Here is a 23,928-nt window from a genome sequence, read left to right as displayed (position 1 = left end):
GGACGACTTAGTTCACAGCAGTTGTCCTGGAGGCAAAGTTGTTCGGAATGAGGAGTTCTATCATGTGGTATGAAAACATTGTGCACGTGTGAAACGTCACGTGATATTCAGCCACCCATGTTGTGTTTTTTTCTGTTTACAGCGCCACCAAGTGGCCAGTCGCCGCATTCCTCTTCACGTGACCACGGGCTGAGCCCGTACACAGGTGTACCGAGTTGGGTGCAATTGTCTCATTCCGTTGGAGAGTTATAGCCGTTTAAGTAAAGCCCGCCTCGCCCACCCCCAACGTTTTGGCGTACCGTCGCCAACGTGGATGGAAATTCCAACTGTTTCCCGATCCCTGTTGGCAGTCAGACTCCAGAGAATCTTTCTGCACCGGTTTGGGTCAGATCGGGCAAAAAACCTAGGACTAGTGTGCAAAAGTAGGTTTTTCAGAAAATCCAAAATACCCGAAAATCTCGCCAGCGCGACCACCCAATCCGAGGCATGCATCTTGTTCGGCTCGAGCCAAGGATTCCGGTGATGTAAGACACTTGGGTCTGCGACCGACGGTCGAGGAGTTACGAGCCATTTCGTACTTTTGATCGCTGCAGCGCCACCTTGGGGCCGATCGGGGCGAGCCTTGGTGAGGTTGTAGTACCGGGCCGGTCCTACCATCCCTCAGAGTTTCAAGTCTCTACCACGGACGCTTTGGTCTGCCCGCTCACTTTTAAGGCGGAATGTTGATGATCCAAAATCCCAGGTTGCACTCCAGAGTGTCGTGCTGTGCACTCTGTTGTGATCCATTTTCGGTGTCAACCAATCTGAGCTGAGCTTGTTTGCCGGCGACCTTAGACCCTCTCGCCGCGGCCCAGGTGGGCGTGGCCTTTGCCGGCTCCCCCGCCTCGGCGTCGCTGCGTCATCGCTTCTCGGCCTTTTGGCTAAGATCAAGTGTAGTATCTGTTCTTATCAGTTTAATATCTGATACGTGCCCTACCCGGGCACCACATATTAAATTGATTTTTGGTCCTGGGAGATGGCATAGGGGCTTGCTCCGTCCACTCCACGCATCGACCCGGTATTGCAGTACTTCTGGGAACGGTGCACCCTCCTAAAGTGTTCAATGAAAGAAATGTAGTGGTCTTGTGTGGCAGAAGGTGATAATGGAGCTAGTGTGAGTGGGTGTTGTAGGTGATCATGTGCTATACTAGCCTGGGTAGAATTGTGGTGTAAAAACAAGACAAAAAGGAACCCCTGTTCCTCTGTCAGTTTAACATCTGATCCGTCCACTATTCGGGGACGGCGCATTATGTACATTTATGGCTCATGGAGCCGGATGCGGAGCGTGCAAAAAAAAAAAAAAAAAAAAAAAAGCCCCTTTTTTGACTGGCAAACCGCTGGTGAGGATTGGGGAGAGGGGCAGGGTGCTTCTGACTGAAGGCCTGGGAATTCATACTTACCTGGCAGGGGAGACACCATGATCAGGAAGGTGGTTCACCCAGGGCGAGGCTCGGCCATTGCACTCTGGGTTGTGCTGACCCCTGCGAATTCCCCAAATGTGGGAATCTCGACTGCATAATTTATGGTAGTGGGGGACTGCGTTCGCGCTCTCCCCTGGACAACACTGGTTAAAAGGGCAGATTGTTAAAGCTCCACTTGAGGTTCTTTTGTTTTGTTTTTTTTCTCCACTTCTTCAATATCCAGAGGCAGTCCAGAGAGTTGAACTGCGGCGGTTGCTCGAGAGATACGAAACAGTCTAGGACCGGTCTGTGTGAGGAGGGTTTTCTTTTTTCTCCTCAATTCTTCAAATAGTCTCCAATATTTGACGGACGACTTAGTTCACAGCAGTTGTCCTGGAGGCAAAGTTGTTCGGAATGAGGAGTTCTATCATGTGGTATGAAAACATTGTGCACGTGTGAAACGTCACGTGATATTCAGCCACCCATGTTGTGTTTTTTTCTGTTTACAGCGCCACCAAGTGGCCAGTCGCCGCATTCCTCTTCACGTGACCACGGGCTGAGCCCGTACACAGGTGTACCGAGTTGGGTGCAATTGTCTCATTCCGTTGGAGAGTTATAGCCGTTTAAGTAAAGCCCGCCTCGCCCACCCCCAACGTTTTGGCGTACCGTCGCCAACGTGGATGGAAATTCCAACTGTTTCCCGATCCCTGTTGGCAGTCGGACTCCAGAGAATCTTTCTGCACCGGTTTGGGTCAGATCGGGCAAAAAACCTAGGACTAGTGTGCAAAAGTAGGTTTTTCAGAAAATCCAAAATACCCGAAAATCTCGCCAGCGCGACCACCCAATCCGAGGCATGCATCTTGTTCGGCTCGAGCCAAGGATTCCGGTGATGTAAGACACTTGGGTCTGCGACCGACGGTCGAGGAGTTACGAGCCATTTCGTACTTTTGATCGCTGCAGCGCCACCTTGGGGCCGATCGGGGCGAGCCTTGGTGAGGTTGTAGTACCGGGCCGGTCCTACCATCCCTCAGAGTTTCAAGTCTCTACCACGGACGCTTTGGTCTGCCCGCTCACTTTTAAGGCGGAATGTTGATGATCCAAAATCCCAGGTTGCACTCCAGAGTGTCGTGCTGTGCACTCTGTTGTGATCCATTTTCGGTGTCAACCAATCTGAGCTGAGCTTGTTTGCCGGCGACCTTAGACCCTCTCGCCGCGGCCCAGGTGGGCGTGGCCTTTGCCGGCTCCCCCGCCTCGGCGTCGCTGCGTCATCGCTTCTCGGCCTTTTGGCTAAGATCAAGTGTAGTATCTGTTCTTATCAGTTTAATATCTGATACGTGCCCTACCCGGGCACCACATATTAAATTGATTTTTGGTCCTGGGAGATGGCATAGGGGCTTGCTCCGTCCACTCCACGCATCGACCCGGTATTGCAGTACTTCTGGGAACGGTGCACCCTCCTAAAGTGTTCAATGAAAGAAATGTAGTGGTCTTGTGTGGCAGAAGGTGATAATGGAGCTAGTGTGAGTGGGTGTTGTAGGTGATCATGTGCTATACTAGCCTGGGTAGAATTGTGGTGTAAAAACAAGACAAAAAGGAACCCCTGTTCCTCTGTCAGTTTAACATCTGATCCGTCCACTATTCGGGGACGGCGCATTATGTACATTTATGGCTCATGGAGCCGGATGCGGAGCGTGCAAAAAAAAAAAAAAAAAAAAAAAGCCCCTTTTTTGACTGGCAAACCGCTGGTGAGGATTGGGGAGAGGGGCAGGGTGCTTCTGACTGAAGGCCTGGGAATTCATACTTACCTGGCAGGGGAGACACCATGATCAGGAAGGTGGTTCACCCAGGGCGAGGCTCGGCCATTGCACTCTGGGTTGTGCTGACCCCTGCGAATTCCCCAAATGTGGGAATCTCGACTGCATAATTTATGGTAGTGGGGGACTGCGTTCGCGCTCTCCCCTGGACAACACTGGTTAAAAGGGCAGATTGTTAAAGCTCCACTTGAGGTTCTTTTGTTTTTTGTTTTTTTTTCTCCACTTCTTCAATATCCAGAGGCAGTCCAGAGAGTTGAACTGCGGCGGTTGCTCGAGAGATACGAAACAGTCTAGGACCGGTCTGTGTGAGGAGGGTTTTCTTTTTTCTCCTCAATTCTTCAAATAGTCTCCAATATTTGACGGACGACTTGGTTCACAGCAGTTGTCCTGGAGGCAAAGTTGTTCGGAATGAGGAGTTCTATCATGTGCTATGAAAACATTGTGCACGTGTGAAACGTCACGTGATATACAGCCACCCATGTTGTGTTTTTTTCTGTTTACAGCGCCACCAAGTGGCCAGTCGCCGCATTCCTCTTCACGTGACCACGGGCTGAGCCCGTACACAGGTGTACCGAGTTGGGTGCAATTGTCTCATTCCGTTGGAGAGTTATAGCCGTTTAAGTAAAGCCCGCCTCGCCCACCCCCAACGTTTTGGCGTACCGTCGCCAACGTGGATGGAAATTCCAACTGTTTCCCGATCCCTGTTGGCAGTCGGACTCCAGAGAATCTTTCTGCACCGGTTTGGGTCAGATCGGGCAAAAAACCTAGGACTAGTGTGCAAAAGTAGGTTTTTCAGAAAATCCAAAATACCCGAAAATCTCGCCAGCGCGACCACCCAATCCGAGGCATGCATCTTGTTCGGCTCGAGCCAAGGATTCCGGTGATGTAAGACACTTGGGTCTGCGACCGACGGTCGAGGAGTTACGAGCCATTTCGTACTTTTGATCGCTGCAGCGCCACCTTGGGGCCGATCGGGGCGAGCCTTGGTGAGGTTGTAGTACCGGGCCGGTCCTACCATCCCTCAGAGTTTCAAGTCTCTACCACGGACGCTTTGGTCTGCCCGCTCACTTTTAAGGCGGAATGTTGATGATCCAAAATCCCAGGTTGCACTCCAGAGTGTCGTGCTGTGCACTCTGTTGTGATCCATTTTCGGTGTCAACCAATCTGAGCTGAGCTTGTTTGCCGGCGACCTTAGACCCTCTCGCCGCGGCCCAGGTGGGCGTGGCCTTTGCCGGCTCCCCCGCCTCGGCGTCGCTGCGTCATCGCTTCTCGGCCTTTTGGCTAAGATCAAGTGTAGTATCTGTTCTTATCAGTTTAATATCTGATACGTGCCCTACCCGGGCACCACATATTAAATTGATTTTTGGTCCTGGGAGATGGCATAGGGGCTTGCTCCGTCCACTCCACGCATCGACCCGGTATTGCAGTACTTCTGGGAACGGTGCACCCTCCTAAAGTGTTCAATGAAAGAAATGTAGTGGTCTTGTGTGGCAGAAGGTGATAATGGAGCTAGTGTGAGTGGGTGTTGTAGGTGATCATGTGCTATACTAGCCTGGGTAGAATTGTGGTGTAAAAACAAGACAAAAAGGAACCCCTGTTCCTCTGTCAGTTTAACATCTGATCCGTCCACTATTCGGGGACGGCGCATTATGTACATTTATGGCTCATGGAGCCGGATGCGGAGCGTGCAAAAAAAAAAAAAAAAAAAAAAAGCCCCTTTTTTGACTGGCAAACCGCTGGTGAGGATTGGGGAGAGGGGCAGGGTGCTTCTGACTGAAGGCCTGGGAATTCATACTTACCTGGCAGGGGAGACACCATGATCAGGAAGGTGGTTCACCCAGGGCGAGGCTCGGCCATTGCACTCTGGGTTGTGCTGACCCCTGCGAATTCCCCAAATGTGGGAATCTCGACTGCATAATTTATGGTAGTGGGGGACTGCGTTCGCGCTCTCCCCTGGACAACACTGGTTAAAAGGGCAGATTGTTAAAGCTCCACTTGAGGTTCTTTTGTTTTTTGTTTTTTTTTCTCCACTTCTTCAATATCCAGAGGCAGTCCAGAGAGTTGAACTGCGGCGGTTGCTCGAGAGATACGAAACAGTCTAGGACCGGTCTGTGTGAGGAGGGTTTTCTTTTTTCTCCTCAATTCTTCAAATAGTCTCCAATATTTGACGGACGACTTGGTTCACAGCAGTTGTCCTGGAGGCAAAGTTGTTCGGAATGAGGAGTTCTATCATGTGCTATGAAAACATTGTGCACGTGTGAAACGTCACGTGATATACAGCCACCCATGTTGTGTTTTTTTCTGTTTACAGCGCCACCAAGTGGCCAGTCGCCGCATTCCTCTTCACGTGACCACGGGCTGAGCCCGTACACAGGTGTACCGAGTTGGGTGCAATTGTCTCATTCCGTTGGAGAGTTATAGCCGTTTAAGTAAAGCCCGCCTCGCCCACCCCCAACGTTTTGGCGTACCGTCGCCAACGTGGATGGAAATTCCAACTGTTTCCCGATCCCTGTTGGCAGTCGGACTCCAGAGAATCTTTCTGCACCGGTTTGGGTCAGATCGGGCAAAAAACCTAGGACTAGTGTGCAAAAGTAGGTTTTTCAGAAAATCCAAAATACCCGAAAATCTCGCCAGCGCGACCACCCAATCCGAGGCATGCATCTTGTTCGGCTCGAGCCAAGGATTCCGGTGATGTAAGACACTTGGGTCTGCGACCGACGGTCGAGGAGTTACGAGCCATTTCGTACTTTTGATCGCTGCAGCGCCACCTTGGGGCCGATCGGGGCGAGCCTTGGTGAGGTTGTAGTACCGGGCCGGTCCTACCATCCCTCAGAGTTTCAAGTCTCTACCACGGACGCTTTGGTCTGCCCGCTCACTTTTAAGGCGGAATGTTGATGATCCAAAATCCCAGGTTGCACTCCAGAGTGTCGTGCTGTGCACTCTGTTGTGATCCATTTTCGGTGTCAACCAATCTGAGCTGAGCTTGTTTGCCGGCGACCTTAGACCCTCTCGCCGCGGCCCAGGTGGGCGTGGCCTTTGCCGGCTCCCCCGCCTCGGCGTCGCTGCGTCATCGCTTCTCGGCCTTTTGGCTAAGATCAAGTGTAGTATCTGTTCTTATCAGTTTAATATCTGATACGTGCCCTACCCGGGCACCACATATTAAATTGATTTTTGGTCCTGGGAGATGGCATAGGGGCTTGCTCCGTCCACTCCACGCATCGACCCGGTATTGCAGTACTTCTGGGAACGGTGCACCCTCCTAAAGTGTTCAATGAAAGAAATGTAGTGGTCTTGTGTGGCAGAAGGTGATAATGGAGCTAGTGTGAGTGGGTGTTGTAGGTGATCATGTGCTATACTAGCCTGGGTAGAATTGTGGTGTAAAAACAAGACAAAAAGGAACCCCTGTTCCTCTGTCAGTTTAACATCTGATCCGTCCACTATTCGGGGACGGCGCATTATGTACATTTATGGCTCATGGAGCCGGATGCGGAGCGTGCAAAAAAAAAAAAAAAAAAAAAAAGCCCCTTTTTTGACTGGCAAACCGCTGGTGAGGATTGGGGAGAGGGGCAGGGTGCTTCTGACTGAAGGCCTGGGAATTCATACTTACCTGGCAGGGGAGACACCATGATCAGGAAGGTGGTTCACCCAGGGCGAGGCTCGGCCATTGCACTCTGGGTTGTGCTGACCCCTGCGAATTCCCCAAATGTGGGAATCTCGACTGCATAATTTATGGTAGTGGGGGACTGCGTTCGCGCTCTCCCCTGGACAACACTGGTTAAAAGGGCAGATTGTTAAAGCTCCACTTGAGGTTCTTTTGTTTTTTGTTTTTTTTTCTCCACTTCTTCAATATCCAGAGGCAGTCCAGAGAGTTGAACTGCGGCGGTTGCTCGAGAGATACGAAACAGTCTAGGACCGGTCTGTGTGAGGAGGGTTTTCTTTTTTCTCCTCAATTCTTCAAATAGTCTCCAATATTTGACGGACGACTTGGTTCACAGCAGTTGTCCTGGAGGCAAAGTTGTTCGGAATGAGGAGTTCTATCATGTGCTATGAAAACATTGTGCACGTGTGAAACGTCACGTGATATACAGCCACCCATGTTGTGTTTTTTTCTGTTTACAGCGCCACCAAGTGGCCAGTCGCCGCATTCCTCTTCACGTGACCACGGGCTGAGCCCGTACACAGGTGTACCGAGTTGGGTGCAATTGTCTCATTCCGTTGGAGAGTTATAGCCGTTTAAGTAAAGCCCGCCTCGCCCACCCCCAACGTTTTGGCGTACCGTCGCCAACGTGGATGGAAATTCCAACTGTTTCCCGATCCCTGTTGGCAGTCGGACTCCAGAGAATCTTTCTGCACCGGTTTGGGTCAGATCGGGCAAAAAACCTAGGACTAGTGTGCAAAAGTAGGTTTTTCAGAAAATCCAAAATACCCGAAAATCTCGCCAGCGCGACCACCCAATCCGAGGCATGCATCTTGTTCGGCTCGAGCCAAGGATTCCGGTGATGTAAGACACTTGGGTCTGCGACCGACGGTCGAGGAGTTACGAGCCATTTCGTACTTTTGATCGCTGCAGCGCCACCTTGGGGCCGATCGGGGCGAGCCTTGGTGAGGTTGTAGTACCGGGCCGGTCCTACCATCCCTCAGAGTTTCAAGTCTCTACCACGGACGCTTTGGTCTGCCCGCTCACTTTTAAGGCGGAATGTTGATGATCCAAAATCCCAGGTTGCACTCCAGAGTGTCGTGCTGTGCACTCTGTTGTGATCCATTTTCGGTGTCAACCAATCTGAGCTGAGCTTGTTTGCCGGCGACCTTAGACCCTCTCGCCGCGGCCCAGGTGGGCGTGGCCTTTGCCGGCTCCCCCGCCTCGGCGTCGCTGCGTCATCGCTTCTCGGCCTTTTGGCTAAGATCAAGTGTAGTATCTGTTCTTATCAGTTTAATATCTGATACGTGCCCTACCCGGGCACCACATATTAAATTGATTTTTGGTCCTGGGAGATGGCATAGGGGCTTGCTCCGTCCACTCCACGCATCGACCCGGTATTGCAGTACTTCTGGGAACGGTGCACCCTCCTAAAGTGTTCAATGAAAGAAATGTAGTGGTCTTGTGTGGCAGAAGGTGATAATGGAGCTAGTGTGAGTGGGTGTTGTAGGTGATCATGTGCTATACTAGCCTGGGTAGAATTGTGGTGTAAAAACAAGACAAAAAGGAACCCCTGTTCCTCTGTCAGTTTAACATCTGATCCGTCCACTATTCGGGGACGGCGCATTATGTACATTTATGGCTCATGGAGCCGGATGCGGAGCGTGCAAAAAAAAAAAAAAAAAAAAAAAGCCCCTTTTTTGACTGGCAAACCGCTGGTGAGGATTGGGGAGAGGGGCAGGGTGCTTCTGACTGAAGGCCTGGGAATTCATACTTACCTGGCAGGGGAGACACCATGATCAGGAAGGTGGTTCACCCAGGGCGAGGCTCGGCCATTGCACTCTGGGTTGTGCTGACCCCTGCGAATTCCCCAAATGTGGGAATCTCGACTGCATAATTTATGGTAGTGGGGGACTGCGTTCGCGCTCTCCCCTGGACAACACTGGTTAAAAGGGCAGATTGTTAAAGCTCCACTTGAGGTTCTTTTGTTTTTTGTTTTTTTTTCTCCACTTCTTCAATATCCAGAGGCAGTCCAGAGAGTTGAACTGCGGCGGTTGCTCGAGAGATACGAAACAGTCTAGGACCGGTCTGTGTGAGGAGGGTTTTCTTTTTTCTCCTCAATTCTTCAAATAGTCTCCAATATTTGACGGACGACTTGGTTCACAGCAGTTGTCCTGGAGGCAAAGTTGTTCGGAATGAGGAGTTCTATCATGTGCTATGAAAACATTGTGCACGTGTGAAACGTCACGTGATATACAGCCACCCATGTTGTGTTTTTTTCTGTTTACAGCGCCACCAAGTGGCCAGTCGCCGCATTCCTCTTCACGTGACCACGGGCTGAGCCCGTACACAGGTGTACCGAGTTGGGTGCAATTGTCTCATTCCGTTGGAGAGTTATAGCCGTTTAAGTAAAGCCCGCCTCGCCCACCCCCAACGTTTTGGCGTACCGTCGCCAACGTGGATGGAAATTCCAACTGTTTCCCGATCCCTGTTGGCAGTCGGACTCCAGAGAATCTTTCTGCACCGGTTTGGGTCAGATCGGGCAAAAAACCTAGGACTAGTGTGCAAAAGTAGGTTTTTCAGAAAATCCAAAATACCCGAAAATCTCGCCAGCGCGACCACCCAATCCGAGGCATGCATCTTGTTCGGCTCGAGCCAAGGATTCCGGTGATGTAAGACACTTGGGTCTGCGACCGACGGTCGAGGAGTTACGAGCCATTTCGTACTTTTGATCGCTGCAGCGCCACCTTGGGGCCGATCGGGGCGAGCCTTGGTGAGGTTGTAGTACCGGGCCGGTCCTACCATCCCTCAGAGTTTCAAGTCTCTACCACGGACGCTTTGGTCTGCCCGCTCACTTTTAAGGCGGAATGTTGATGATCCAAAATCCCAGGTTGCACTCCAGAGTGTCGTGCTGTGCACTCTGTTGTGATCCATTTTCGGTGTCAACCAATCTGAGCTGAGCTTGTTTGCCGGCGACCTTAGACCCTCTCGCCGCGGCCCAGGTGGGCGTGGCCTTTGCCGGCTCCCCCGCCTCGGCGTCGCTGCGTCATCGCTTCTCGGCCTTTTGGCTAAGATCAAGTGTAGTATCTGTTCTTATCAGTTTAATATCTGATACGTGCCCTACCCGGGCACCACATATTAAATTGATTTTTGGTCCTGGGAGATGGCATAGGGGCTTGCTCCGTCCACTCCACGCATCGACCCGGTATTGCAGTACTTCTGGGAACGGTGCACCCTCCTAAAGTGTTCAATGAAAGAAATGTAGTGGTCTTGTGTGGCAGAAGGTGATAATGGAGCTAGTGTGAGTGGGTGTTGTAGGTGATCATGTGCTATACTAGCCTGGGTAGAATTGTGGTGTAAAAACAAGACAAAAAGGAACCCCTGTTCCTCTGTCAGTTTAACATCTGATCCGTCCACTATTCGGGGACGGCGCATTATGTACATTTATGGCTCATGGAGCCGGATGCGGAGCGTGCAAAAAAAAAAAAAAAAAAAAAAGCCCCTTTTTTGACTGGCAAACCGCTGGTGAGGATTGGGGAGAGGGGCAGGGTGCTTCTGACTGAAGGCCTGGGAATTCATACTTACCTGGCAGGGGAGACACCATGATCAGGAAGGTGGTTCACCCAGGGCGAGGCTCGGCCATTGCACTCTGGGTTGTGCTGACCCCTGCGAATTCCCCAAATGTGGGAATCTCGACTGCATAATTTATGGTAGTGGGGGACTGCGTTCGCGCTCTCCCCTGGACAACACTGGTTAAAAGGGCAGATTGTTAAAGCTCCACTTGAGGTTCTTTTGTTTTTTGTTTTTTTTTCTCCACTTCTTCAATATCCAGAGGCAGTCCAGAGAGTTGAACTGCGGCGGTTGCTCGAGAGATACGAAACAGTCTAGGACCGGTCTGTGTGAGGAGGGTTTTCTTTTTTCTCCTCAATTCTTCAAATAGTCTCCAATATTTGACGGACGACTTGGTTCACAGCAGTTGTCCTGGAGGCAAAGTTGTTCGGAATGAGGAGTTCTATCATGTGCTATGAAAACATTGTGCACGTGTGAAACGTCACGTGATATACAGCCACCCATGTTGTGTTTTTTTCTGTTTACAGCGCCACCAAGTGGCCAGTCGCCGCATTCCTCTTCACGTGACCACGGGCTGAGCCCGTACACAGGTGTACCGAGTTGGGTGCAATTGTCTCATTCCGTTGGAGAGTTATAGCCGTTTAAGTAAAGCCCGCCTCGCCCACCCCCAACGTTTTGGCGTACCGTCGCCAACGTGGATGGAAATTCCAACTGTTTCCCGATCCCTGTTGGCAGTCGGACTCCAGAGAATCTTTCTGCACCGGTTTGGGTCAGATCGGGCAAAAAACCTAGGACTAGTGTGCAAAAGTAGGTTTTTCAGAAAATCCAAAATACCCGAAAATCTCGCCAGCGCGACCACCCAATCCGAGGCATGCATCTTGTTCGGCTCGAGCCAAGGATTCCGGTGATGTAAGACACTTGGGTCTGCGACCGACGGTCGAGGAGTTACGAGCCATTTCGTACTTTTGATCGCTGCAGCGCCACCTTGGGGCCGATCGGGGCGAGCCTTGGTGAGGTTGTAGTACCGGGCCGGTCCTACCATCCCTCAGAGTTTCAAGTCTCTACCACGGACGCTTTGGTCTGCCCGCTCACTTTTAAGGCGGAATGTTGATGATCCAAAATCCCAGGTTGCACTCCAGAGTGTCGTGCTGTGCACTCTGTTGTGATCCATTTTCGGTGTCAACCAATCTGAGCTGAGCTTGTTTGCCGGCGACCTTAGACCCTCTCGCCGCGGCCCAGGTGGGCGTGGCCTTTGCCGGCTCCCCCGCCTCGGCGTCGCTGCGTCATCGCTTCTCGGCCTTTTGGCTAAGATCAAGTGTAGTATCTGTTCTTATCAGTTTAATATCTGATACGTGCCCTACCCGGGCACCACATATTAAATTGATTTTTGGTCCTGGGAGATGGCATAGGGGCTTGCTCCGTCCACTCCACGCATCGACCCGGTAGTGCAGTACTTCTGGGAACGGTGCACCCTCCTAAAGTGTTCAATGAAAGAAATGTAGTGGTCTTGTGTGGCAGAAGGTGATAATGGAGCTAGTGTGAGTGGGTGTTGTAGGTGATCATGTGCTATACTAGCCTGGGTAGAATTGTGGTGTAAAAACAAGACAAAAAGGAACCCCTGTTCCTCTGTCAGTTTAACATCTGATCCGTCCACTATTCGGGGACGGCGCATTATGTACATTTATGGCTCATGGAGCCGGATGCGGAGCGTGCAAAAAAAAAAAAAAAAAAAAAAGCCCCTTTTTTGACTGGCAAACCGCTGGTGAGGATTGGGGAGAGGGGCAGGGTGCTTCTGACTGAAGGCCTGGGAATTCATACTTACCTGGCAGGGGAGACACCATGATCAGGAAGGTGGTTCACCCAGGGCGAGGCTCGGCCATTGCACTCTGGGTTGTGCTGACCCCTGCGAATTCCCCAAATGTGGGAATCTCGACTGCATAATTTATGGTAGTGGGGGACTGCGTTCGCGCTCTCCCCTGGACAACACTGGTTAAAAGGGCAGATTGTTAAAGCTCCACTTGAGGTTCTTTTGTTTTTTGTTTTTTTTTCTCCACTTCTTCAATATCCAGAGGCAGTCCAGAGAGTTGAACTGCGGCGGTTGCTCGAGAGATACGAAACAGTCTAGGACCGGTCTGTGTGAGGAGGGTTTTCTTTTTTCTCCTCAATTCTTCAAATAGTCTCCAATATTTGACGGACGACTTGGTTCACAGCAGTTGTCCTGGAGGCAAAGTTGTTCGGAATGAGGAGTTCTATCATGTGCTATGAAAACATTGTGCACGTGTGAAACGTCACGTGATATACAGCCACCCATGTTGTGTTTTTTTCTGTTTACAGCGCCACCAAGTGGCCAGTCGCCGCATTCCTCTTCACGTGACCACGGGCTGAGCCCGTACACAGGTGTACCGAGTTGGGTGCAATTGTCTCATTCCGTTGGAGAGTTATAGCCGTTTAAGTAAAGCCCGCCTCGCCCACCCCCAACGTTTTGGCGTACCGTCGCCAACGTGGATGGAAATTCCAACTGTTTCCCGATCCCTGTTGGCAGTCGGACTCCAGAGAATCTTTCTGCACCGGTTTGGGTCAGATCGGGCAAAAAACCTAGGACTAGTGTGCAAAAGTAGGTTTTTCAGAAAATCCAAAATACCCGAAAATCTCGCCAGCGCGACCACCCAATCCGAGGCATGCATCTTGTTCGGCTCGAGCCAAGGATTCCGGTGATGTAAGACACTTGGGTCTGCGACCGACGGTCGAGGAGTTACGAGCCATTTCGTACTTTTGATCGCTGCAGCGCCACCTTGGGGCCGATCGGGGCGAGCCTTGGTGAGGTTGTAGTACCGGGCCGGTCCTACCATCCCTCAGAGTTTCAAGTCTCTACCACGGACGCTTTGGTCTGCCCGCTCACTTTTAAGGCGGAATGTTGATGATCCAAAATCCCAGGTTGCACTCCAGAGTGTCGTGCTGTGCACTCTGTTGTGATCCATTTTCGGTGTCAACCAATCTGAGCTGAGCTTGTTTGCCGGCGACCTTAGACCCTCTCGCCGCGGCCCAGGTGGGCGTGGCCTTTGCCGGCTCCCCCGCCTCGGCGTCGCTGCGTCATCGCTTCTCGGCCTTTTGGCTAAGATCAAGTGTAGTATCTGTTCTTATCAGTTTAATATCTGATACGTGCCCTACCCGGGCACCACATATTAAATTGATTTTTGGTCCTGGGAGATGGCATAGGGGCTTGCTCCGTCCACTCCACGCATCGACCCGGTAGTGCAGTACTTCTGGGAACGGTGCACCCTCCTAAAGTGTTCAATGAAAGAAATGTAGTGGTCTTGTGTGGCAGAAGGTGATAATGGAGCTAGTGTGAGTGGGTGTTGTAGGTGATCATGTGCTATACTAGCCTGGGTAGAATTGTGGTGTAAAAACAAGACAAAAAGGAACCCCTGTTCCTCTGTCAGTTTAACATCTGATCCGTCCACTATTCGGGGACGGCGCATTATGTACATTTATGGCTCATGGAGCCGGATGCGGAGCGTGCAAAAAAAAAAAAAAAAAAAAAAGCCCCTTTTTTGACTGGCAAACCGCTTGGTGAGGATTGGGGAGAGGGGCAGGGTGCTTCTGACTGAAGGCCTGGGAATTCATACTTACCTGGCAGGGGAGACACCATGATCAGGAAGGTGGTTCACCCAGGGCGAGGCTCGGCCATTGCACTCTGGGTTGTGCTGACCCCTGCGAATTCCCCAAATGTGGGAATCTCGACTGCATAATTTATGGTAGTGGGGGACTGCGTTCGCGCTCTCCCCTGGACAACACTGGTTAAAAGGGCAGATTGTTAAAGCTCCACTTGAGGTTCTTTTGTTTTTTGTTTTTTTTTCTCCACTTCTTCAATATCCAGAGGCAGTCCAGAGAGTTGAACTGCGGCGGTTGCTCGAGAGATACGAAACAGTCTAGGACCGGTCTGTGTGAGGAGGGTTTTCTTTTTTCTCCTCAATTCTTCAAATAGTCTCCAATATTTGACGGACGACTTGGTTCACAGCAGTTGTCCTGGAGGCAAAGTTGTTCGGAATGAGGAGTTCTATCATGTGCTATGAAAACATTGTGCACGTGTGAAACGTCACGTGATATACAGCCACCCATGTTGTGTTTTTTTCTGTTTACAGCGCCACCAAGTGGCCAGTCGCCGCATTCCTCTTCACGTGACCACGGGCTGAGCCCGTACACAGGTGTACCGAGTTGGGTGCAATTGTCTCATTCCGTTGGAGAGTTATAGCCGTTTAAGTAAAGCCCGCCTCGCCCACCCCCAACGTTTTGGCGTACCGTCGCCAACGTGGATGGAAATTCCAACTGTTTCCCGATCCCTGTTGGCAGTCGGACTCCAGAGAATCTTTCTGCACCGGTTTGGGTCAGATCGGGCAAAAAACCTAGGACTAGTGTGCAAAAGTAGGTTTTTCAGAAAATCCAAAATACCCGAAAATCTCGCCAGCGCGACCACCCAATCCGAGGCATGCATCTTGTTCGGCTCGAGCCAAGGATTCCGGTGATGTAAGACACTTGGGTCTGCGACCGACGGTCGAGGAGTTACGAGCCATTTCGTACTTTTGATCGCTGCAGCGCCACCTTGGGGCCGATCGGGGCGAGCCTTGGTGAGGTTGTAGTACCGGGCCGGTCCTACCATCCCTCAGAGTTTCAAGTCTCTACCACGGACGCTTTGGTCTGCCCGCTCACTTTTAAGGCGGAATGTTGATGATCCAAAATCCCAGGTTGCACTCCAGAGTGTCGTGCTGTGCACTCTGTTGTGATCCATTTTCGGTGTCAACCAATCTGAGCTGAGCTTGTTTGCCGGCGACCTTAGACCCTCTCGCCGCGGCCCAGGTGGGCGTGGCCTTTGCCGGCTCCCCCGCCTCGGCGTCGCTGCGTCATCGCTTCTCGGCCTTTTGGCTAAGATCAAGTGTAGTATCTGTTCTTATCAGTTTAATATCTGATACGTGCCCTACCCGGGCACCACATATTAAATTGATTTTTGGTCCTGGGAGATGGCATAGGGGCTTGCTCCGTCCACTCCACGCATCGACCCGGTAGTGCAGTACTTCTGGGAACGGTGCACCCTCCTAAAGTGTTCAATGAAAGAAATGTAGTGGTCTTGTGTGGCAGAAGGTGATAATGGAGCTAGTGTGAGTGGGTGTTGTAGGTGATCATGTGCTATACTAGCCTGGGTAGAATTGTGGTGTAAAAACAAGACAAAAAGGAACCCCTGTTCCTCTGTCAGTTTAACATCTGATCCGTCCACTATTCGGGGACGGCGCATTATGTACATTTATGGCTCATGGAGCCGGATGCGGAGCGTGCAAAAAAAAAAAAAAAAAAAAAAGCCCCTTTTTTGACTGGCAAACCGCTGGTGAGGATTGGGGAGAGGGGCAGGGTGCTTCTGACTGAAGGCCTGGGAATTCATACTTACCTGGCAGGGGAGACACCATGATCAGGAAGGTGGTTCACCCAGGGCGAGGCTCGGCCATTGCACTCTGGGTTGTGCTGACCCCTGCGAATTCCCCAAATGTGGGAATCTCGACTGCATAATTTATGGTAGTGGGGGACTGCGTTCGCGCTCTCCCCTGGACAACACTGGTTAAAAGGGCAGATTGTTAAAGCTCCACTTGAGGTTCTTTTGTTTTTTGTTTTTTTTTCTCCACTTCTTCAATATCCAGAGGCAGTCCAGAGAGTTGAACTGCGGCGGTTGCTCGAGAGATACGAAACAGTCTAGGACCGGTCTGTGTGAGGAGGGTTTTCTTTTTTCTCCTCAATTCTTCAAATAGTCTCCAATATTTGACGGACGACTTGGTTCACAGCAGTTGTCCTGGAGGCAAAGTTGTTCGGAATGAGGAGTTCTATCATGTGCTATGAAAACATTGTGCACGTGTGAAACGTCACGTGATATACAGCCACCCATGTTGTGTTTTTTTCTGTTTACAGCGCCACCAAGTGGCCAGTCGCCGCATTCCTCTTCACGTGACCACGGGCTGAGCCCGTACACAGGTGTACCGAGTTGGGTGCAATTGTCTCATTCCGTTGGAGAGTTATAGCCGTTTAAGTAAAGCCCGCCTCGCCCACCCCCAACGTTTTGGCGTACCGTCGCCAACGTGGATGGAAATTCCAACTGTTTCCCGATCCCTGTTGGCAGTCGGACTCCAGAGAATCTTTCTGCACCGGTTTGGGTCAGATCGGGCAAAAAACCTAGGACTAGTGTGCAAAAGTAGGTTTTTCAGAAAATCCAAAATACCCGAAAATCTCGCCAGCGCGACCACCCAATCCGAGGCATGCATCTTGTTCGGCTCGAGCCAAGGATTCCGGTGATGTAAGACACTTGGGTCTGCGACCGACGGTCGAGGAGTTACGAGCCATTTCGTACTTTTGATCGCTGCAGCGCCACCTTGGGGCCGATCGGGGCGAGCCTTGGTGAGATTGTAGTACCGGGCCGGTCCTACCATCCCTCAGAGTTTCAAGTCTCTACCACGGACGCTTTGGTCTGCCCGCTCACTTTTAAGGCGGAATGTTGATGATCCAAAATCCCAGGTTGCACTCCAGAGTGTCGTGCTGTGCACTCTGTTGTGATCCATTTTCGGTGTCAACCAATCTGAGCTGAGCTTGTTTGCCGGCGACCTTAGACCCTCTCGCCGCGGCCCAGGTGGGCGTGGCCTTTGCCGGCTCCCCCGCCTCGGCGTCGCTGCGTCATCGCTTCTCGGCCTTTTGGCTAAGATCAAGTGTAGTATCTGTTCTTATCAGTTTAATATCTGATACGTGCCCTACCCGGGCACCACATATTAAATTGATTTTTGGTCCTGGGAGATGGCATAGGGGCTTGCTCCGTCCACTCCACGCATCGACCCGGTAGTGCAGTACTTCTGGGAACGGTGCACCCTCCTAAAGTGTTCAATGAAAGAAATGTAGTGGTCTTGTGTGGCAGAAGGTGATAATGGAGCTAGTGTGAGTGGGTGTTGTAGGTGATCATGTGCTATACTAGCCTGGGTAGAATTGTGGTGTAAAAACAAGACAAAAAGGAACCCCTGTTCCTCTGTCAGTTTAACATCTGATCCGTCCACTATTCGGGGACGGCGCATTATGTACATTTATGGCTCATGGAGCCGGATGCGGAGCGTGCAAAAAAAAAAAAAAAAAAAGCCCCTTTTTTGACTGGCAAACCGCTGGTGAGGATTGGGGAGAGGGGCAGGGTGCTTCTGACTGAAGGCCTGGGAATTCATACTTACCTGGCAGGGGAGACACCATGATCAGGAAGGTGGTTCACCCAGGGCGAGGCTCGGCCATTGCACTCTGGGTTGTGCTGACCCCTGCGAATTCCCCAAATGTGGGAATCTCGACTGCATAATTTATGGTAGTGGGGGACTGCGTTCGCGCTCTCCCCTGGACAACACTGGTTAAAAGGGCAGATTGTTAAAGCTCCACTTGAGGTTCTTTTGTTTTGTTTTTTTTCTCCACTTCTTCAATATCCAGAGGCAGTCCAGAGAGTTGAACTGCGGCGGTTGCTCGAGAGATACGAAACAGTCTAGGACCGGTCTGTGTGAGGAGGGTTTTCTTTTTTCTCCTCAATTCTTCAAATAGTCTCCAATATTTGACGGACGACTTAGTTCACAGCAGTTGTCCTGGAGGCAAAGTTGTTCGGAATGAGGAGTTCTATCATGTGGTATGAAAACATTGTGCACGTGTGAAACGTCACGTGATATTCAGCCACCCATGTTGTGTTTTTTTCTGTTTACAGCGCCACCAAGTGGCCAGTCGCCGCATTCCTCTTCACGTGACCACGGGCTGAGCCCGTACACAGGTGTACCGAGTTGGGTGCAATTGTCTCATTCCGTTGGAGAGTTATAGCCGTTTAAGTAAAGCCCGCCTCGCCCACCCCCAACGTTTTGGCGTACCGTCGCCAACGTGGATGGAAATTCCAACTGTTTCCCGATCCCTGTTGGCAGTCAGACTCCAGAGAATCTTTCTGCACCGGTTTGGGTCAGATCGGGCAAAAAACCTAGGACTAGTGTGCAAAAGTAGGTTTTTCAGAAAATCCAAAATACCCGAAAATCTCGCCAGCGCGACCACCCAATCCGAGGCATGCATCTTGTTCGGCTCGAGCCAAGGATTCCGGTGATGTAAGACACTTGGGTCTGCGACCGACGGTCGAGGAGTTACGAGCCATTTCGTACTTTTGATCGCTGCAGCGCCACCTTGGGGCCGATCGGGGCGAGCCTTGGTGAGGTTGTAGTACCGGGCCGGTCCTACCATCCCTCAGAGTTTCAAGTCTCTACCACGGACGCTTTGGTCTGCCCGCTCACTTTTAAGGCGGAATGTTGATGATCCAAAATCCCAGGTTGCACTCCAGAGTGTCGTGCTGTGCACTCTGTTGTGATCCATTTTCGGTGTCAACCAATCTGAGCTGAGCTTGTTTGCCGGCGACCTTAGACCCTCTCGCCGCGGCCCAGGTGGGCGTGGCCTTTGCCGGCTCCCCCGCCTCGGCGTCGCTGCGTCATCGCTTCTCGGCCTTTTGGCTAAGATCAAGTGTAGTATCTGTTCTTATCAGTTTAATATCTGATACGTGCCCTACCCGGGCACCACATATTAAATTGATTTTTGGTCCTGGGAGATGGCATAGGGGCTTGCTCCGTCCACTCCACGCATCGACCCGGTATTGCAGTACTTCTGGGAACGGTGCACCCTCCTAAAGTGTTCAATGAAAGAAATGTAGTGGTCTTGTGTGGCAGAAGGTGATAATGGAGCTAGTGTGAGTGGGTGTTGTAGGTGATCATGTGCTATACTAGCCTGGGTAGAATTGTGGTGTAAAAACAAGACAAAAAGGAACCCCTGTTCCTCTGTCAGTTTAACATCTGATCCGTCCACTATTCGGGGACGGCGCATTATGTACATTTATGGCTCATGGAGCCGGATGCGGAGCGTGCAAAAAAAAAAAAAAAAAAAAAAAGCCCCTTTTTTGACTGGCAAACCGCTGGTGAGGATTGGGGAGAGGGGCAGGGTGCTTCTGACTGAAGGCCTGGGAATTCATACTTACCTGGCAGGGGAGACACCATGATCAGGAAGGTGGTTCACCCAGGGCGAGGCTCGGCCATTGCACTCTGGGTTGTGCTGACCCCTGCGAATTCCCCAAATGTGGGAATCTCGACTGCATAATTTATGGTAGTGGGGGACTGCGTTCGCGCTCTCCCCTGGACAACACTGGTTAAAAGGGCAGATTGTTAAAGCTCCACTTGAGGTTCTTTTGTTTTGTTTTTTTTCTCCACTTCTTCAATATCCAGAGGCAGTCCAGAGAGTTGAACTGCGGCGGTTGCTCGAGAGATACGAAACAGTCTAGGACCGGTCTGTGTGAGGAGGGTTTTCTTTTTTCTCCTCAATTCTTCAAATAGTCTCCAATATTTGACGGACGACTTAGTTCACAGCAGTTGTCCTGGAGGCAAAGTTGTTCGGAATGAGGAGTTCTATCATGTGGTATGAAAACATTGTGCACGTGTGAAACGTCACGTGATATTCAGCCACCCATGTTGTGTTTTTTTCTGTTTACAGCGCCACCAAGTGGCCAGTCGCCGCATTCCTCTTCACGTGACCACGGGCTGAGCCCGTACACAGGTGTACCGAGTTGGGTGCAATTGTCTCATTCCGTTGGAGAGTTATAGCCGTTTAAGTAAAGCCCGCCTCGCCCACCCCCAACGTTTTGGCGTACCGTCGCCAACGTGGATGGAAATTCCAACTGTTTCCCGATCCCTGTTGGCAGTCAGACTCCAGAGAATCTTTCTGCACCGGTTTGGGTCAGATCGGGCAAAAAACCTAGGACTAGTGTGCAAAAGTAGGTTTTTCAGAAAATCCAAAATACCCGAAAATCTCGCCAGCGCGACCACCCAATCCGAGGCATGCATCTTGTTCGGCTCGAGCCAAGGATTCCGGTGATGTAAGACACTTGGGTCTGCGACCGACGGTCGAGGAGTTACGAGCCATTTCGTACTTTTGATCGCTGCAGCGCCACCTTGGGGCCGATCGGGGCGAGCCTTGGTGAGGTTGTAGTACCGGGCCGGTCCTACCATCCCTCAGAGTTTCAAGTCTCTACCACGGACGCTTTGGTCTGCCCGCTCACTTTTAAGGCGGAATGTTGATGATCCAAAATCCCAGGTTGCACTCCAGAGTGTCGTGCTGTGCACTCTGTTGTGATCCATTTTCGGTGTCAACCAATCTGAGCTGAGCTTGTTTGCCGGCGACCTTAGACCCTCTCGCCGCGGCCCAGGTGGGCGTGGCCTTTGCCGGCTCCCCCGCCTCGGCGTCGCTGCGTCATCGCTTCTCGGCCTTTTGGCTAAGATCAAGTGTAGTATCTGTTCTTATCAGTTTAATATCTGATACGTGCCCTACCCGGGCACCACATATTAAATTGATTTTTGGTCCTGGGAGATGGCATAGGGGCTTGCTCCGTCCACTCCACGCATCGACCCGGTATTGCAGTACTTCTGGGAACGGTGCACCCTCCTAAAGTGTTCAATGAAAGAAATGTAGTGGTCTTGTGTGGCAGAAGGTGATAATGGAGCTAGTGTGAGTGGGTGTTGTAGGTGATCATGTGCTATACTAGCCTGGGTAGAATTGTGGTGTAAAAACAAGACAAAAAGGAACCCCTGTTCCTCTGTCAGTTTAACATCTGATCCGTCCACTATTCGGGGACGGCGCATTATGTACATTTATGGCTCATGGAGCCGGATGCGGAGCGTGCAAAAAAAAAAAAAAAAAAAAAAAGCCCCTTTTTTGACTGGCAAACCGCTGGTGAGGATTGGGGAGAGGGGCAGGGTGCTTCTGACTGAAGGCCTGGGAATTCATACTTACCTGGCAGGGGAGACACCATGATCAGGAAGGTGGTTCACCCAGGGCGAGGCTCGGCCATTGCACTCTGGGTTGTGCTGACCCCTGCGAATTCCCCAAATGTGGGAATCTCGACTGCATAATTTATGGTAGTGGGGGACTGCGTTCGCGCTCTCCCCTGGACAACACTGGTTAAAAGGGCAGATTGTTAAAGCTCCACTTGAGGTTCTTTTGTTTTGTTTTTTTTCTCCACTTCTTCAATATCCAGAGGCAGTCCAGAGAGTTGAACTGCGGCGGTTGCTCGAGAGATACGAAACAGTCTAGGACCGGTCTGTGTGAGGAGGGTTTTCTTTTTTCTCCTCAATTCTTCAAATAGTCTCCAATATTTGACGGACGACTTAGTTCACAGCAGTTGTCCTGGAGGCAAAGTTGTTCGGAATGAGGAGTTCTATCATGTGGTATGAAAACATTGTGCACGTGTGAAACGTCACGTGATATTCAGCCACCCATGTTGTGTTTTTTTCTGTTTACAGCGCCACCAAGTGGCCAGTCGCCGCATTCCTCTTCACGTGACCACGGGCTGAGCCCGTACACAGGTGTACCGAGTTGGGTGCAATTGTCTCATTCCGTTGGAGAGTTATAGCCGTTTAAGTAAAGCCCGCCTCGCCCACCCCCAACGTTTTGGCGTACCGTCGCCAACGTGGATGGAAATTCCAACTGTTTCCCGATCCCTGTTGGCAGTCAGACTCCAGAGAATCTTTCTGCACCGGTTTGGGTCAGATCGGGCAAAAAACCTAGGACTAGTGTGCAAAAGTAGGTTTTTCAGAAAATCCAAAATACCCGAAAATCTCGCCAGCGCGACCACCCAATCCGAGGCATGCATCTTGTTCGGCTCGAGCCAAGGATTCCGGTGATGTAAGACACTTGGGTCTGCGACCGACGGTCGAGGAGTTACGAGCCATTTCGTACTTTTGATCGCTGCAGCGCCACCTTGGGGCCGATCGGGGCGAGCCTTGGTGAGGTTGTAGTACCGGGCCGGTCCTACCATCCCTCAGAGTTTCAAGTCTCTACCACGGACGCTTTGGTCTGCCCGCTCACTTTTAAGGCGGAATGTTGATGATCCAAAATCCCAGGTTGCACTCCAGAGTGTCGTGCTGTGCACTCTGTTGTGATCCATTTTCGGTGTCAACCAATCTGAGCTGAGCTTGTTTGCCGGCGACCTTAGACCCTCTCGCCGCGGCCCAGGTGGGCGTGGCCTTTGCCGGCTCCCCCGCCTCGGCGTCGCTGCGTCATCGCTTCTCGGCCTTTTGGCTAAGATCAAGTGTAGTATCTGTTCTTATCAGTTTAATATCTGATACGTGCCCTACCCGGGCACCACATATTAAATTGATTTTTGGTCCTGGGAGATGGCATAGGGGCTTGCTCCGTCCACTCCACGCATCGACCCGGTATTGCAGTACTTCTGGGAACGGTGCACCCTCCTAAAGTGTTCAATGAAAGAAATGTAGTGGTCTTGTGTGGCAGAAGGTGATAATGGAGCTAGTGTGAGTGGGTGTTGTAGGTGATCATGTGCTATACTAGCCTGGGTAGAATTGTGGTGTAAAAACAAGACAAAAAGGAACCCCTGTTCCTCTGTCAGTTTAACATCTGATCCGTCCACTATTCGGGGACGGCGCATTATGTACATTTATGGCTCATGGAGCCGGATGCGGAGCGTGCAAAAAAAAAAAAAAAAAAAAAAAGCCCCTTTTTTGACTGGCAAACCGCTGGTGAGGATTGGGGAGAGGGGCAGGGTGCTTCTGACTGAAGGCCTGGGAATTCATACTTACCTGGCAGGGGAGACACCATGATCAGGAAGGTGGTTCACCCAGGGCGAGGCTCGGCCATTGCACTCTGGGTTGTGCTGACCCCTGCGAATTCCCCAAATGTGGGAATCTCGACTGCATAATTTATGGTAGTGGGGGACTGCGTTCGCGCTCTCCCCTGGACAACACTGGTTAAAAGGGCAGATTGTTAAAGCTCCACTTGAGGTTCTTTTGTTTTGTTTTTTTTCTCCACTTCTTCAATATCCAGAGGCAGTCCAGAGAGTTGAACTGCGGCGGTTGCTCGAGAGATACGAAACAGTCTAGGACCGGTCTGTGTGAGGAGGGTTTTCTTTTTTCTCCTCAATTCTTCAAATAGTCTCCAATATTTGACGGACGACTTAGTTCACAGCAGTTGTCCTGGAGGCAAAGTTGTTCGGAATGAGGAGTTCTATCATGTGGTATGAAAACATTGTGCACGTGTGAAACGTCACGTGATATTCAGCCACCCATGTTGTGTTTTTTTCTGTTTACAGCGCCACCAAGTGGCCAGTCGCCGCATTCCTCTTCACGTGACCACGGGCTGAGCCCGTACACAGGTGTACCGAGTTGGGTGCAATTGTCTCATTCCGTTGGAGAGTTATAGCCGTTTAAGTAAAGCCCGCCTCGCCCACCCCCAACGTTTTGGCGTACCGTCGCCAACGTGGATGGAAATTCCAACTGTTTCCCGATCCCTGTTGGCAGTCAGACTCCAGAGAATCTTTCTGCACCGGTTTGGGTCAGATCGGGCAAAAAACCTAGGACTAGTGTGCAAAAGTAGGTTTTTCAGAAAATCCAAA

The 23,928-nt window shown here is 51.2% G+C and overlaps 26 non-coding genes across 26 annotated transcripts; all 26 read left to right on the top strand.

The window, feature by feature from the left end:
* Nucleotides 1-900: 900 nt before the first annotated feature.
* Nucleotides 901-1,091, top strand: LOC148996838 (U2 spliceosomal RNA). The gene has a single exon (XR_016149142.1). It is a non-coding gene; the product is annotated as a U2 spliceosomal RNA (small nuclear RNA).
* Nucleotides 1,092-1,431: 340 nt separating this feature from the next.
* LOC148996837 (U1 spliceosomal RNA) lies at nucleotides 1,432-1,596 on the top strand. The gene has a single exon (XR_016150522.1). It is a non-coding gene; the product is annotated as a U1 spliceosomal RNA (small nuclear RNA).
* Nucleotides 1,597-2,706: 1,110 nt separating this feature from the next.
* On the top strand, nucleotides 2,707-2,897 carry LOC148996836 (U2 spliceosomal RNA). Its single transcript, XR_016149136.1, has one exon. It is a non-coding gene; the product is annotated as a U2 spliceosomal RNA (small nuclear RNA).
* A 339-nt stretch (nucleotides 2,898-3,236) lies between these two features.
* On the top strand, nucleotides 3,237-3,401 carry LOC148996835 (U1 spliceosomal RNA). The gene has a single exon (XR_016150521.1). It is a non-coding gene; the product is annotated as a U1 spliceosomal RNA (small nuclear RNA).
* A 1,113-nt stretch (nucleotides 3,402-4,514) lies between these two features.
* Nucleotides 4,515-4,705, top strand: LOC148996834 (U2 spliceosomal RNA). Its single transcript, XR_016149135.1, has one exon. It is a non-coding gene; the product is annotated as a U2 spliceosomal RNA (small nuclear RNA).
* A 339-nt stretch (nucleotides 4,706-5,044) lies between these two features.
* LOC148996833 (U1 spliceosomal RNA) lies at nucleotides 5,045-5,209 on the top strand. The gene has a single exon (XR_016150520.1). It is a non-coding gene; the product is annotated as a U1 spliceosomal RNA (small nuclear RNA).
* A 1,113-nt stretch (nucleotides 5,210-6,322) lies between these two features.
* Nucleotides 6,323-6,513, top strand: LOC148996832 (U2 spliceosomal RNA). Its single transcript, XR_016149134.1, has one exon. It is a non-coding gene; the product is annotated as a U2 spliceosomal RNA (small nuclear RNA).
* A 339-nt stretch (nucleotides 6,514-6,852) lies between these two features.
* LOC148996831 (U1 spliceosomal RNA) lies at nucleotides 6,853-7,017 on the top strand. Its single transcript, XR_016150519.1, has one exon. It is a non-coding gene; the product is annotated as a U1 spliceosomal RNA (small nuclear RNA).
* Nucleotides 7,018-8,130: 1,113 nt separating this feature from the next.
* LOC148996830 (U2 spliceosomal RNA) lies at nucleotides 8,131-8,321 on the top strand. The gene has a single exon (XR_016149133.1). It is a non-coding gene; the product is annotated as a U2 spliceosomal RNA (small nuclear RNA).
* Nucleotides 8,322-8,660: 339 nt separating this feature from the next.
* LOC148996829 (U1 spliceosomal RNA) lies at nucleotides 8,661-8,825 on the top strand. The gene has a single exon (XR_016150518.1). It is a non-coding gene; the product is annotated as a U1 spliceosomal RNA (small nuclear RNA).
* Nucleotides 8,826-9,938: 1,113 nt separating this feature from the next.
* Nucleotides 9,939-10,129, top strand: LOC148996828 (U2 spliceosomal RNA). The gene has a single exon (XR_016149132.1). It is a non-coding gene; the product is annotated as a U2 spliceosomal RNA (small nuclear RNA).
* Nucleotides 10,130-10,467: 338 nt separating this feature from the next.
* On the top strand, nucleotides 10,468-10,632 carry LOC148996827 (U1 spliceosomal RNA). Its single transcript, XR_016150517.1, has one exon. It is a non-coding gene; the product is annotated as a U1 spliceosomal RNA (small nuclear RNA).
* A 1,113-nt stretch (nucleotides 10,633-11,745) lies between these two features.
* LOC148996826 (U2 spliceosomal RNA) lies at nucleotides 11,746-11,936 on the top strand. The gene has a single exon (XR_016149355.1). It is a non-coding gene; the product is annotated as a U2 spliceosomal RNA (small nuclear RNA).
* Nucleotides 11,937-12,274: 338 nt separating this feature from the next.
* Nucleotides 12,275-12,439, top strand: LOC148996825 (U1 spliceosomal RNA). The gene has a single exon (XR_016150516.1). It is a non-coding gene; the product is annotated as a U1 spliceosomal RNA (small nuclear RNA).
* Nucleotides 12,440-13,552: 1,113 nt separating this feature from the next.
* Nucleotides 13,553-13,743, top strand: LOC148996824 (U2 spliceosomal RNA). The gene has a single exon (XR_016149353.1). It is a non-coding gene; the product is annotated as a U2 spliceosomal RNA (small nuclear RNA).
* Nucleotides 13,744-14,082: 339 nt separating this feature from the next.
* LOC148996823 (U1 spliceosomal RNA) lies at nucleotides 14,083-14,247 on the top strand. The gene has a single exon (XR_016150515.1). It is a non-coding gene; the product is annotated as a U1 spliceosomal RNA (small nuclear RNA).
* A 1,113-nt stretch (nucleotides 14,248-15,360) lies between these two features.
* Nucleotides 15,361-15,551, top strand: LOC148996822 (U2 spliceosomal RNA). Its single transcript, XR_016149350.1, has one exon. It is a non-coding gene; the product is annotated as a U2 spliceosomal RNA (small nuclear RNA).
* A 338-nt stretch (nucleotides 15,552-15,889) lies between these two features.
* Nucleotides 15,890-16,054, top strand: LOC148996821 (U1 spliceosomal RNA). Its single transcript, XR_016150514.1, has one exon. It is a non-coding gene; the product is annotated as a U1 spliceosomal RNA (small nuclear RNA).
* Nucleotides 16,055-17,167: 1,113 nt separating this feature from the next.
* On the top strand, nucleotides 17,168-17,358 carry LOC148996820 (U2 spliceosomal RNA). The gene has a single exon (XR_016149349.1). It is a non-coding gene; the product is annotated as a U2 spliceosomal RNA (small nuclear RNA).
* A 335-nt stretch (nucleotides 17,359-17,693) lies between these two features.
* Nucleotides 17,694-17,858, top strand: LOC148996819 (U1 spliceosomal RNA). Its single transcript, XR_016150512.1, has one exon. It is a non-coding gene; the product is annotated as a U1 spliceosomal RNA (small nuclear RNA).
* A 1,110-nt stretch (nucleotides 17,859-18,968) lies between these two features.
* LOC148996818 (U2 spliceosomal RNA) lies at nucleotides 18,969-19,159 on the top strand. Its single transcript, XR_016149131.1, has one exon. It is a non-coding gene; the product is annotated as a U2 spliceosomal RNA (small nuclear RNA).
* Nucleotides 19,160-19,498: 339 nt separating this feature from the next.
* On the top strand, nucleotides 19,499-19,663 carry LOC148996817 (U1 spliceosomal RNA). The gene has a single exon (XR_016150511.1). It is a non-coding gene; the product is annotated as a U1 spliceosomal RNA (small nuclear RNA).
* Nucleotides 19,664-20,773: 1,110 nt separating this feature from the next.
* Nucleotides 20,774-20,964, top strand: LOC148996816 (U2 spliceosomal RNA). Its single transcript, XR_016149130.1, has one exon. It is a non-coding gene; the product is annotated as a U2 spliceosomal RNA (small nuclear RNA).
* A 339-nt stretch (nucleotides 20,965-21,303) lies between these two features.
* LOC148996815 (U1 spliceosomal RNA) lies at nucleotides 21,304-21,468 on the top strand. Its single transcript, XR_016150510.1, has one exon. It is a non-coding gene; the product is annotated as a U1 spliceosomal RNA (small nuclear RNA).
* A 1,110-nt stretch (nucleotides 21,469-22,578) lies between these two features.
* Nucleotides 22,579-22,769, top strand: LOC148996814 (U2 spliceosomal RNA). The gene has a single exon (XR_016149129.1). It is a non-coding gene; the product is annotated as a U2 spliceosomal RNA (small nuclear RNA).
* A 339-nt stretch (nucleotides 22,770-23,108) lies between these two features.
* LOC148996813 (U1 spliceosomal RNA) lies at nucleotides 23,109-23,273 on the top strand. Its single transcript, XR_016150509.1, has one exon. It is a non-coding gene; the product is annotated as a U1 spliceosomal RNA (small nuclear RNA).
* Nucleotides 23,274-23,928: the final 655 nt, after the last annotated feature.

Source organism: Pimephales promelas, chromosome 2 (genome assembly GCF_988280905.1).
Source record: "Pimephales promelas chromosome 2, fPimPro1.hap1.1, whole genome shotgun sequence".
In the NCBI taxonomy this organism is placed as follows: domain Eukaryota; kingdom Metazoa; phylum Chordata; class Actinopteri; order Cypriniformes; family Leuciscidae; genus Pimephales; species Pimephales promelas.
This window is presented reverse-complemented; position numbering and strand designations above follow the sequence as displayed.